The sequence below is a fragment of the Protopterus annectens genome, chromosome 4.part0 (genome assembly GCF_019279795.1).
Source record: "Protopterus annectens isolate FY-2018-M chromosome 4.part0, PAN1.0, whole genome shotgun sequence".
NCBI lineage: Eukaryota > Metazoa > Chordata > Ceratodontiformes > Protopteridae > Protopterus > Protopterus annectens.
This window is the reverse complement of record NC_056733.1, coordinates 772,080,547-772,094,075: the sequence shown is the minus strand read 5'-3', so window position 1 is coordinate 772,094,075 and position 13,529 is coordinate 772,080,547.

The following is a 13,529-nucleotide window of genomic DNA, read 5'->3' as shown; positions in this document are numbered from 1 at the left end:
TTTGCTAAATAAACATTTACACATTGAAAACAGACTTAGCATGAACAACAGTAAACGTCTGTTACCTTGAAATTCAACATTCCTTAAAATATACAGAAAGTCAACATTCCTTGAAAATGCACTGGAATTCAACATTATTTAAAAATGAACAAAAACTCAACATTCTTTGAAAATCACTGAAACTCAAAAGTCCTTGAAATGCACTTGCTGATGGCAGTTTGGCAGTTCAGGTACAGAATTCAGGCTCTGGGTCCTGTATTGAAGGTACATGGTCTGAACCTGAACGAGTTAAACAACCTGCCATCCCTAACAGGGGCATTACACACAAACACACACACACACACACACACACACACACACACACACACACACACACACACACACACACACACACACACACACACACACAGAGTTCCTCTATAAACTTACTACTATTTCATGAACAACCTATGCTATGCATTCATCCAGAATGGCAACAGTATACAAAAAATCCATGCTCATTTAAATTGTGTCCTCTATTCCACTTTTAATTTGTGTGCATCATGCTAAAGACACATGTACAGATGCTACTAAGGACGTATGCTGCAGGCATCCTTAAAGAAGAAATGTAACGCATGCATAGTGTGTTCTTAAAGAAGAAATGTAAGTTTTGTGGCAGCTCCCTGATCAGTAGGCCCACCTTCCTAGTTAGTGGGCCTCCCAAGCCAGTGGGCCTTGAGGGACTGCCTAGGTCTCCTAGTTCTGGATCAGGCTGTGCCACACAGTCAGAAGAAGGTATATTGACTCTACAAAAAAGCACCCAGCTATAAATGTAACTGATGTCTAATGTAAACAGTTAAATGATAATGCATAGGTTAAAAACTCCGGCTGTACTCAATGGCATATCGCTTACTCAGAGGTGATCTCTGCCTGACTTACAAAGCCATGTCCAACTCAGAATTGATGGACATGCTCCATCTAAAGAAATCCAAGTCACTGCGAGCCATGCTGGCACTATCAGGCTTTACCTCTTATCATGCGTTCCGGCCCCAAAATCCGGACAACACCAAGAAAGGAGGGGGGGTGTCTATATTCATCAAGAACACCCACACCTCAAGGTTGGTGGCAATGCATGATGCATCGGAGACCATCCAGGTGCAACTAACCATAGGTAAGACTGCTCTGCAATTTGTAGCATGTTACAGGCCACCCTCTCAATCTCAGGAACCTCACATAGCTTTCCTGAAAACACTGGAGGGGATAAATGTATCTCCAAACACCATCATACTAGGTGATTTCAACTACCTGAATATAGACTGGGATCACTACTCTAGCCCCAACAATCTAGCCCAAAGGTTCCTAGAGTTCATAAACTCAAATGCCATGGAACAACTAGTCACCATTCCCACAAGAGGAGATAACATACTAGATCTCATCATCACGAACATGGGGTCACAATGTTCAACACCGGAAGTATACCCTTCACTGGTGAGATCAGACCATAAACTAATCTCACTGGAAGTCCACATCCCGCCCCCACCTGAGATAAAAAAGACCACAGTGAAGAACTTCCCAAAAGCCGACTTCACACTTCTAAAGGCTAGTGTGGTCTCCTTTATAGCCCCCAAGACTGCGGAAACCATTACTCAAGCCACTGAATCACTTACAAATGCCTTCTACCAGCACCTACAGGACTGCATGGATCAGGCAATCCTAAACAAAACAAAGACCCTTTGTATCAAAGGCAAGCGTCCAGTCTGGTGGACCCCAGCCATAAACAAGCTCTACAACAAAAGGAGGAAGCTACTACAAGATACAGCAAAATCCTTAAAAGGTAAAACACCCTTGATCATTATAAGTAAAAAATTAAGATCTCTCATAAAATCATCCAAGGCAAATTTTGAGAGAAAAGTCACCAAGGACTCAAAGGACAATCATAAGGCCTTCTTTAGCTATGTTAGAAACCTGGGAGGAAACTCCCAGATATGCTCAGAATTAGTTCAAAATTATGTAAAAATTACTGAACCTACAGACATTGCCAACATACTGGCTGACAGGTTCAGTGCAAACTTCTCCCCCCAAAAGGTGAGATATCTATACCAGAGAATTATAACCCCCCCAAACATCTCAAACGCCCAGGTGAGAACTGCTCTCTCCAAGGCAAAAAACACAGCATCCATGGGACCAGATGGTGTCCCCGGATGTGTGCTCCACGAACTCAATGAGGAATTAAACCCGCAGTTAGGGCAGCTGTTTAATCTTAGCCTCACCTCAGGATACGTGCCTAAGGAGTGGCGTACGGTAACTGTGGTCCCACTTCACAAAGGAGGTGCCTCCACAGACCCGGGAAATTACCGTCCCATCAGCTTGACAAGCTTGATCTGCAAAGCTATGGAGAGGATCATAATGGAACTCATAAATAAAGACATAGGAGACTTGCAGACTTTGGATCCAACCCAGTTTGGCTTTGTCAAGGGCAGATCATGCCTTTTAAACCTGGTGGACTTTTTCGAAACAGTTACCAAGGCCATTGATGAGGGAAAGGCAGTCCACACAGCCTACCTTGACCTGGCAAAGGCCTTCGACACAATACCCCACTCAGGTATCATTGAAAAACTCATCAGCTTAAATGTAAACCCATACATCACAAGATGGGTTGCAAATTGGCTAAGTGACAGAACCCACAGGGTCAGAGTTGCTGGCGCCATGTCAGACTCAAAGCCTGTCACAAGTGGTGTCCCACAGGGCTCAGTCCTGGGCCCTCTCCTGTTTGGCATCTACTTTTCAGAAGTACAAGCAAACACAGGAGGATTATGGCTGACAAAATTTGCAGATGACTGCAAACTGAGCGCCATAGTTGAGAACACATCTGACACAGATATCCTTCAGAAGGGTCTTATAAAAATGGAAAACTGGTGCCAGAACCATGGCCTAAAGTTAAACGCCAAAAAATGCATAGTCATAGCCTTTGGGAAAAACAAGGTTACCCCTAGCTACCATATAGGCGGCAACCCACTAAGCACAGAAGAGGTTATCAGGGATCTGGGTACCCAGGTTGACAGTAACCTTTCATTTGATATTCACGTTGCCAAAGTAGTTAGGAAGACCTTCTACATTGCCCACCTGATCATGAAGGGATTTGCATCTAGATCAAGGGAAGTCATCGTCCCCCTGTACTCATCACTCATCAGGCCAATGATTGAGTACAATGCCCCATTCAGAATGTATCTGACACGACACCTACAGCAACTGGAAAGGCCCTAAAAGTTCCTCACCAAAAGGATAAAGGGTCTCAAAAATATGTCCTATGCTGTCCGACTGAAGGAACTTCAGCTCTACTCAGTCGCTTATCGTCTGCTCAGAGGTGACCTGTGCCTGACATACAAGGCCATGTCAAACCCAGAATTGATGAACATGCTTCACCTCAAAAAATCTAGATCCCTCAGAACTACAAGGGCGGGAGACTTAAACCTTGACACGGTCATTAATAGGATGTGCTGGAGGGACAGATTCATCACCCAGAGACTCCCTATGCTGTGGAACAAAATCCTGGTACATGTGAGGCAGAGCACCTCGCTGGCTTTGTTCAAGAGAAATCTTGACCAATGGATGGGAGATCCCAGATATACCCCAGGGATTATCTCAGTGTCACTGCTTGACAGAGGCACAGCAAAATAATGAGCATAGTATCCTCCAAACTAAAAGGGTGGTGAAAGCCACAAAACTCTGGCTAGGCTTATAAATGCCCTTGGGCAGATAGCCTAGTATGAACCTATAAACCTATGAACCTATGCACTGTAGTGAGCTAAACCTCGCCACAACAATAAACAGAACATGCTGGTGGGATAGATTCCTGTCACAGAGACTTCCCATGCTTTGGAACAAAATTCCAAACTACATTAGGCAGAGCCCCTCACTAACACTCATCAAAAGAAACCTTGACGAGTGGATGGGTAACAGAAAATAGACCCCTGGGATCACTTTATTGACTCTGCTTGACAGAGGAACAGTGAATTAATCAATGGGGCAGCGAAAGCCGACACACTCTGGCTAGGCTTATAAATGCCCTCGGGCAGATAGCCTAGTACCTACCTATGAACCTATAAACCTAAGTTGTCTCTGAAATATTGTTCTATGAGCACTGAAAATGACTGATGGGTAGTATATGCAGAAGCATTTTTATGAGGAAAAACGGTATGGTCTTCCTATTCACTTCATGTTTTCCGACTAATTATTCTATTACCACATCTTTAACTTGGTGTTATTCAGTCATTTAAGCTTTCCCTGGCTAACATGTTTTATTAGCACATCTAACCTGTTAGTGTGAATCATTCTTGCAGGGATTACTGTATGACCCCCCCTACCTCCACCTTAACAAACCCTTCATAGGTAGTAAACTCTAAATGAAACCCTGTACCACAGAAAGTAGCTCATTAACAGATCATATTGAAAATGAAACCTTGTACCACAGAAAGCACCTCATTAACAGATCATATTGAAAATGAAACCTTGTACCACAGAAAGCAGCTCATTAACAGATCATATTGAAAATTAAACCTTGTACCACAGAAAGCAGCTCATTAACAGATCATATTGAAAATGAAACCTTGTACCACAGAAAGCAGCTCATTAACAGATCATATTGAAAATTAAACCTTGTACCACAGAAAGCAGCTCATTAACAGATCATATTGAAAATGAAACCTTGTACCACAGAAAGCAGCTCATTAACAGATCATATTGAAAATGAAACCTTGTACCACAGAAAGCAGCTCATTAACAGATCATATTGAAAATGAAACCTTGTACCACAGAAAGCAGATCATTAACAGATCATATTGAAAATGAAACCTTGTACCACAGAAAGCAGCTCATTAACAGATCATATTGAAAATGAATCCTTGTACCACAGAAAGCAGCTCATTAACAGATCATATTGAAAATGAAACCTTGCACCACAGAAAGCAGCTCATTAACAGATCATATTGAAAATGAAACCTTGTACCACAGAAAGCAGCTCATTAACAGATCATATTGAAAATGAAACCTTGTACCACAGAAAGCAGCTCATTAACAGATCATATTGAAAATGAAACCTTGCACCACAGAAAGCAGCTCATTAACAGATCATATTGAATTTATAGTCCGGGCCTCTTCTGGACCATTTATAACTCATTTCTTGCTACATTGCCTAATTCCTAAGAAAACCTCAAATGCCTTCTATACCCTGACAAGTGTTACAAGGTACTTGTAGATCTAAATTAAAATATCAGTTTTCCATTCTTTGACTGCCCAAACTATTTCACACTTTTGAGATAATTTTTTAATCATTCTCAGGAAGAAGAGTGCCTGTGACATTATGAAAAAAACCTTTCTGCCTCTAGCAAGGAAGATACACTGTCAGCCATTTTATCCATTTTTTTTTACTCACATCCATTGTTATCCAGGTTAGTTCTCCTAGGCTAGAGGTGGTATTTGTACTACTAGGGGAAATCTGGCCATGGTATCAGTGGATTTCTCAGACTCCTTTTGGTGTACACTGAGTGTGTGTTCACTTCTTCTTCCATTCCTGGTGCAGAGGCAGCCAAGAGAAACAAGGTGATGGTGGACAAGGAACAGAAGGTATCTGTTGTTAGTGAATCCAATTGGGAGAAGCTAAATGAAGACTTGCCAATTGGACAAGGAAGAGAGAGCTGTTCTGATTACGTGGATGTTACTAACAGTCAGTGCTTTGCTGACTTAAAAAAAAAACAATTTGATTAACAGGATTGGTATTATGGAGATTTAGCCCAGAGGACTTCCTGATTCATAACTTGTAGTCATATTATTGAAAGGAGAACCAGGAGATAAATCAAAAGTTTCTTGCCCTGGTATGGTGGAGACAAATTTTGGAAGCGGGATTGTACAAGGTAATATTGAAGAAGTTTACAATGTTAGTGAAAAGAATGTAAGTTAAGAGAACTTTGAAAGAAAAATGTATGCTGGTATGATCAATAAGGATAAACCACAGAAAACAGGTACTGAAGTAGCTGTTAAAAAGAGGAGATATACTGTTAGGATCAATAACAAAAAAGATAAAGTTATTAACAGATATTTTATATTAGGTAAGTTAATTTTACATTTAGATTTTGTCACAAAAGATATCAGATCACTCATTTAGTTAGAAAAATAAAATTTTTGTGATGTTACATTTGAAATTGAAGCTTTATTGGATACATTTTGAGACACATTTCCTTGGAATAACTGTATTTTGAGGGGGAAAAGGGAACAGATTAAAAAAAAAGAAATACTGATGAAATGAAATGTCTCGATCAGATGGCTAGCATGAACAAATGATTCAAGGCGAGAGGATACGATGATGCTTTACTTGAACAGTTGAAATATGGTATTATAAATGAAAGACAGGATAGGGCTAGTCCGTGTTTTGCAGAGAAGAATACTGGTGTACAAAATACTATTAATCATAAACAACAACATTTATGCTATGTTGCTAGATATAGTACAAGGACTGATGAGATGAAGGAAATTATATCAAGAAACTGGGGTATTTTAGGAACAATGCCAGAAATTAAACAGCTTAAGGGGACAAACCAAACTTTGCTTATATGAATTGCTCCAATCTGAAACAGTGTCTCTGTTATAAAAACATGACATATTGGTCCCAGACAAAATCTAGGTCAGGCACTTTTCCTTGTTATAATTGTGTAGGTTGTAAATATATTCTGAAAAGTGATGAATTCATATGTCCAATAACAAAGAAAAAGTATACATTCAAATATTTTGCCACATGTAATACTTCTAATATCGCCTATTTGGCTACATGTGTGAAATGTCCTGCATTTTATGTTGAAAAATGTACATGTAAACTGAAAGATCATATTATAGAACACAAGTCTGAAAAATGTAGGAAAGTTAACACAAATGCGCTTGCTAAACATATGGGAGAGAAAGGAATGGATCATGAGTTTTACTTCAGGGTGATTAACATTACACAAAGAAATAGAAGGGGTGATGATTTAAATAATAAATTATAAATCTGTGAGTATGAATGCATCATATGACTACAAGCAGATTCTGCACCAGGCATAAATACTGCTGTCAGTCTTAAAACAATTTTAAAGAGTAAACAAATGTCTCTAAGTTGATAATGTGTGTTAAATATTTTCAATGTATTATATTTAGTTAAGTTCCATTTTTTATTTAACATTTGTTGAAGCCAGGAATTGAACTGGAGAACCTTTTGCTGTGAAGCGACAATGCTGACCACTATAGCACTGTGCTGTTATGTTTCAGGTTCTGTAAAATGCTTTTATGGTACTTTTAGATGCTGATTTCCTTATTTCTCTCATATTTAAAAAAATAATTGATTCTATTCTTTGATTGGGGCTGTGTCACATGATTTTAGTTTGAATTTGTTTTAATGGAGATGTGATTACACTAGCTGTTACTTACACACTGAAGAAGGGCATTAGCCTGAAAGCTTTGTGGTTTTATTGCTTTTTGAATAAACTATTATAGATCTGCTCAGCATTCCCAGCAGCTGGGGTGTTTTTTTCTTGATTTTGGATTTCCTACTTCTCCAGTAATGGTTTACCTCAGTGTTGGACCTGTCTGTTGCTGTTTTGAAAGGTAATAGTTTAAAAGTTTGTCAGTCTGTTTATGGTAACACTACTGTTAGCATTTTTGTAACTGGATGTTTAAATTCTACAGTATATATAAAGCGGGAATAAGGCAGGAGTGCTCCATGAGTGAGACTTTATTTTTCTTAGTTATGAATGCAATAAAGTATAGGATATGAAGGAATGAAGGAGGATTTTATGTTAGGTGTATTACATATATTCCAAATTTTGTACATGGATGATATTATAATTATAGTTAAGGATAACAGATGGATGTTAAGCTGTGTTTATAGGTGTCTTGCAGATGTAGGGTTATATGGAAAAAAGTCAGATAGAAGGTATGAATTAAGTCAGTTTACTGTGAGCATGGTTTGGAAAACAAGAGGTCGTTAAGGAGCATTGGAATGAAGTGATAAATAAGATTAAATGAATAAGATGATTATGCAAAGTTTTTTAAGATGTCTTATAAGAAGAATGTTTATTTTATTTTATTTTTTGATTAAGTCAGTTATTTTAGGTAAAACTGGTTACTTGGTAAGAGTGTATATGATTCCTGAGAAAGTAGAGAAAGAACTACTGTATGGTGAGTTTGTCTGATTTTGGGCTGTCTAGGTTGAACTCTGTAAAGAGAGGGGTTTCATATATGAAAAATGATGAAGGGATTTAGGTTTAAATAATCATGTAGGTTATGCTGCATCTATGAGTTTCTACAATGCTTTGTTTGATAATGAGGAAAATGTAAAAGAATTGCAACAATTATTTTACGCATGTAATAGGGAGAGTGGTGTGTATGTAAAGGATGAATGATGTGAAAAAGGAGCCTTGAGAGTGCAAAAATAAAGAAGCATCAAAATAAAATAAGTTTATTGGGTTTGAAAGTAAAATAAAATTGAAAATTTTGTGGAAGATTTTATATAATGACCATGTTAATTATGGAGTCAATCTTAGGAAGGGTTTAATAATAGCATAATTGAGGGTGTTAAAGCAAGGATTAATAGATTTGGGAAGTTTTTGAATGTCAAGATTTTTTTGTGGAGATTGAGTATAAATAGCTTGCCAATAAAAGTCAGTACATTATATAAAACTATGCCCCAAAGTTTTTTTTTTTTGTTTGTTTGGTTTTGTGATGAATTAGATACTCTGAACATGTTTGTTTTGAATTGTGATAGGATGGAACATTATGGAAAAAGGATTTTAAAGAAAGTTATTTTGGGGACTTTAAAAAGTTTGAGATATGAATATGGTTTGTACAGTTACTGTGAAAATAGAAGGGGAAACATGGTAGATAAAATGGGCAAAACTGTATTTGGAATTATTTGGAAAATTATAAAGCTAGGTTGAAAGAGATATCGTTTAGCAAGATTTGGAGTCTGTCCAACATAATAAAGATTTTAGTTGCGGCAACAAGAGTAAGGGGAAATAAATGAACAATTTCTATTTTGTTGATGTGCAGAGTTTCATATTTTCTATCTTCTAATGTTATAACTGTGTAAATACTGTCTATGGTATAAAAATGTAAAATAAATGACCACTACTCTTTTGCGCTACGTGCCTTGAGATCTTTTACATCCACCTGAGTTAACACCAGCTCAAGCAGATGGGAGCTTAGTTTTACATCTTATCTGAAGGAAGAGCGTATATGTATATTTATATATATATATATATATATATATATATATATATATATATATATATCTTTATACTGATCTGCTCAACTGCAGATTCTGTAAATAAATGTAACTGATTCAAATACAAATGAAGCAGTGAACAATTGTTCCTACTGTTTCAAAAAAAAAGTTGTAGCTGATACACTGTTTGACAATAAATGCTAATTAAAGATCATTTTGGTAAAATATCAGTTGAGGGGCTATTTTTATGTTAATAAGAATGCTAAGTATTTACCTAAATGTAAAAGTCTCAGACATTTTGATTTGTTGTTAGATCTAATTTTTTATGATTTTTCCCAATTTTGGGATGATGAGATTTCATCAAAAAATCATGTAAAACATTGTAGCATGGGCAATGAAATGAACAGTGAATTGTTTTTGACTGGTAGATATTCTAGAATACATGTGTCTTATATTAAAATTCTTGATTTGTTTGTCTCCTTGCACTAACCATACAATAAAAGTTTTTGTGAAATAATTGCAAATATTTCGTTATAGAAAAATGAATATTATTTAAATCAAGAAAGAGATTTTAAGTTATAAAAATGAAAGACGGTTATCTGTTAAAGAGATTAGGTATAAGAAAACTAACACTTTATGAATAAAGTAGATAACAGTGAAAATGAGTAATGTTAAACAGAATGGATTATGAAAAAACGTGTTACACAATTCTTAAGATCTTAATAATTTGGAATATGAGTGTTAGAACAATTTAAGTAAACACTTTCAATACTGAATTATTGTATGTATTATCTAGAGGTAAGCAGTTTTTAACTGACTCTGACATTCAGAAGCTGTTGGTCAGGCATCCCTTGAAAGTGATATTTTATGCTTTACTGAAAATCCATAAAGATCTGGTTAATCCGCTAGGTAGTCTACTGTTTCAGGGGTAGAATCATATCAACACCATGTTGTTCTTTTTTTTCTTGTCTTAGTTCTTAAGAATTGTTTTAGGAGAAATGATTCATTTGTGAAGGACACCACTGAATTGCTGTTCTGTCAATAAATGCAGTTAGACATTATGCCTTTATTTCTCACCGACTTGGATTGGAAGCTGTTGGTATAACATTGAGTGAGGGTCCACGATCGTTTTTGTTCAATATGTACTTCATTATTACCTGACGTGCAATGTGTTTAATTACATTTTCTTCACAAAAATGATGCATGTCCATGGGCTTTACACTCATACATTTTTAGGACAATATTTTTAGGACCATGTTATATGATTAGTTTTTCATACTTTTTTATTGTATGGTTGAATATATGCATTATATAGATGATTATTGTTCTTGCCATAGGTAATAAACATTTTTTTTTTTTTGTGCATATGTGAACAACAGTTAGTGGAATTTCAAATTCATAGTCAAAGTTCATGAAAATATTGATTTTTTTTCTGTCAAGCTAACTTGGTTAGAAAATCACTTCATTAGAGGTAAGTTATACAGGAAACCTATTGCATGCAATATGCTTTTACATACTATCAGTTTATATCCTAGACATTTCATTGAGACCCTTCCATATGGGCAATTATTAAGGACAAGTAGAAGTACTACTCAAGATTTTGAATATTTTCAAGTTGAAAAGGATTTTTTAGCATCTGTTAGATTGAAGATATAGTAAGTAAAACCTTAAATAAACAAATAAGAAAATATGGAAGTCAAGAAGAAAGACTTGTTTGGTATCAGAAGTAAATTTAGATAATCAGAAATCATTTTCTAAAAAGAGTCAAAACCAAAGTCCATGCAAGCTCAAGAATGTGTTCTCAGTGTTTGTGTACTCATGCTGTTATGATCAGTAGCTCCTGGGCAGCTGCACAGTGGTAATTTTGAGGGTTCATTATGGATAATATTTTTAACTACATGCTTTCTTACTATCATGGCCACTGATATTGTGTAATCATCTAGAGACCTATTATTTTTACAGCCTTATTCAACTTTTGTTTATTCGTTTTATCTAACAGCATTCACTAAACTGGCTATACTAAAGTACCATATCTGAGTATCATTAAAGCAAGTAACTATATTCAAAGAAATCCAAATGCTACTGAAGTTACATTCTTATTGATGCCATGAGTCCAGGGGTAAGCATAATATAGATGTCATGTTCTGACCACTGACTTGTGCATGCTTGAAGACATAACTATGTTCTTTCTTTTGCCACTGTAAAGGGAATAATATTTTTAGATTTCAGACATACCATCTGAGTTAATACTGACTGAACCACTCACTGATGCTTTATAGGGTAACTGTTTTAGGCATACTTTTGCACAATGGCCACTGAAAAAAAAGACGTGTCTGGACCATTTCTCCCCAGGCCACCACTGAAAATAGGCTCTGTCCTAGTCAGACTTTCCCCATCAGTAAGTGTTTAACCAACAGCCGTTTGTCACTACAGGCAAGGACAAGCTGAAGGTCAAGGTGTACATAGAATGGGAATGCCAAAACATTGCACACAGTATTATGTTTGCAGAGATAAAACAAACGTCATTATTAATTTAAGGCAGGTATTCAATGGGCAAGTTTTAAAGGATCTATGATATTGTATATATAAACTGAGGTATTTGGGGACTTTTTTAACAAATGAAAAGATCCTTCAAAGGCACAAAGAAGGATAATAGAAAAATCAAAAGTAATTAAAGCTGTGACCAAACTGATATTAGTAGTCAAGGCTGGTGTTTGGAACTTTTGCTATATTTACCCACATGAAGCTTCCATTAGACTATGCAGGCTTGATCCTTGTGGTCTAACTTCAAAACCTGTGGGTAAGTACACTATACCTAACAACTGCATCATGGATTTCTGCTTCGCAAAGTAAAGGTTTCAAAACTGGTCAGGCAGGATTTTAAAACTACGAAGACATGTTACAGGAATGGACTTTTAAAATGTTGCACACTTGTACAATAGCTATGGAATGAAGGTTATACATCATTAGGTAATAGGTGACATTATGTCATAAAATATACAGTGCATAATGTGTTTTGAATACAGCATAAGTGATTTAAAATGTCTGAACAGGAAGTTAAAACAGTGTTCTTCTATTTAAGCAGTAAATTCATACAAGAAAAAATGCAATTCCCAACTTTAATGAAAATGTAGACAGTGCTTCTGAAGAATGATGAAATGGCTCACAAAGAAATCCAAGTTGCACTTAACACCATGATCATACAAACATGGCAGATACAAGATAAGCAGTTCATATATTGTGGTGTTGCTGAAGACGAGAAAACAGCCTGGATTAAAAAAAATCCAAATATAATCCGAATGTTGGATTACCATGATTTTAAGCAGCTGAAATCTGTCTCTAGCTTGGTTTCTTAGCAGCTTCTTATCATCCAGGATCCTCTTGACTGATAATGGAGAGAGCTTCAATCTGTAACTTTTCTGAGGTTATGATGTTGGTTTCACTCTAAAATTTCACTTACTGTGAAATGAGCCCATTACTTGAATTAAATATTTTTGATTGTATGATCCACACTAAGCATAGGGTTCTTTCCCTCTTTTTTAAAAGAGGAAGTGGTTACTACCTTACTTAAAATCTGTTTGGACCTGGAGAACTATTAGACATTTTGACTTTTCTTGGAAAGGCTACAGAGAAAGTGGTTTATATGCAACTTGATTCCTTTCTAGCTATCATTACAATGATAATATCAGCCTGCATTCAGGAGATACATTGCACTGATGCAGAAGATTGATTTATTTATTTAACAGTTGCTGACTGGGAAAGTTTGACTAGGACAGAGCTTATTTTCAGCAGAGGCCTGAGAAGAAACACTCTAGACACGTTTTTGGAATGTGGGAGGAAACCAGAGTACCTGAAGGAAACCCACACAAATGCAGAGAGGACATGTAAACACCATCCAGAAGACACCCTAGTCAAGACTCAAACCAGAAAACCTCTTGCTGTGAGGTGACAATGTTAACCACTGCACCACTGCAGCTGATTGGAATAATGAATGATCTCCTTCTGGGATATGCTATCTTGGTACTCCTTGACCTGTCAGTAATCTGTGATGAGATGGGACACACTAAACCACAGCATCACCTCCAAAACTTCTCCGACATTACTATTTTATTCTGTGACTAGCTTGCCTCTTTCCTTTCAGAATAATCAGAGAGAACTGTCTCTGCATTTAGCTTACCATTGAGACATAGTCTGAGTGGCAGAGCTTTTCAGGGCTGTGCTCTTCTTCAGTTTTTGCTTGTCATATAGTTGATACCCATGGTGACATCATACGAAGGAGAAATGAAAGTTATACACTAACCAT